The sequence below is a fragment of the Rhagoletis pomonella genome, unplaced genomic scaffold, assembly GCF_013731165.1.
Source record: "Rhagoletis pomonella isolate Grant_MI unplaced genomic scaffold, Rhpom_1.0 Rhpom_scaffold_00001, whole genome shotgun sequence".
Lineage (NCBI taxonomy): Eukaryota > Metazoa > Arthropoda > Insecta > Diptera > Tephritidae > Rhagoletis > Rhagoletis pomonella.
This window is the reverse complement of record NW_023458555.1, coordinates 28219163-28220188: the sequence shown is the minus strand read 5'-3', so window position 1 is coordinate 28220188 and position 1026 is coordinate 28219163.

Genomic DNA, 1026 nt, shown 5'->3' with positions numbered 1-1026 from the left:
AAAATAAATTGCTTTGCATAAAAAATGCAACTACAAGTTGAAAAAAAAATTAAGAACATACATATAAGCGAAGAAGGAAGAATACATGTATATATGTATAGTATGTGTGTAAGTACGACCCCATAAAATTTGCTGAAAATGTCCTTTTATGTATTTATACCGCAAGTCACTTGCAAACTGGCAGTCAAGCTGAACAACGTTATGAAATATGAGTGCTACGGATACAGATACGAGACACCTCAGCTATTTGGAGGATATGTACATATAATTTTTTGTGGCTCGTAAGGTGTATAATTTGGCAATAATAATGCGCATCATGAAAATTCATCGACGTTATTAATTTTATGTTAAGGATTTCAACGCCATTCATGCCCAAATTGGCTAGCTGCAGATTGTAATAATAATTTTCTTCTGCTTTCCAATAAGAAAAAATACGAAGTAATTTATAGCTTAGTGGCTGGCTGCTGAATGAAGAAAACCAAAAGTGAGGTACATAGTTGTGTTTGATTGTAGCGTCTTAATGCTATGTACTGCTTTTTTTGTATGTACTAAGCCATGAAAAATTACGCGTCACTTTAAGGTGAGCAAAATATGTAAACTCTGCCAACAACTGCAAAAGGTGTTGTGTTGGTGTTGACTTAGCCCGCCTGGAGTTGAAATAACTTAATCAGAGAATTTCGTGAAAGTCATGTCAGCTGGCGTAAGCTCAGTGTAATCCAACACAATTTGAGGGTTTTTTCAATGGATCGGTGTGTAGGGTATTTTTATTTTTCCTTTTTGTGTGAAATCTTAAAAGTCAATAAAAACAGTTAATACACGTTAAGAGGGCTAGAAAGGAGCTTTTTAACAGTGTACGAAAATAAACTATATTGTATGTTACTATTTCGTTTCGTTTATTACTTTAACAGTTCGGTACAATACGAAAACAAAACGGCTGAGTTCACTTTGGCGATAGTACACTACAGTAGTTAGTAGTTACATACGAAACAACAAACGAAATGAATCGTGCAGAAAAAAATATATGTA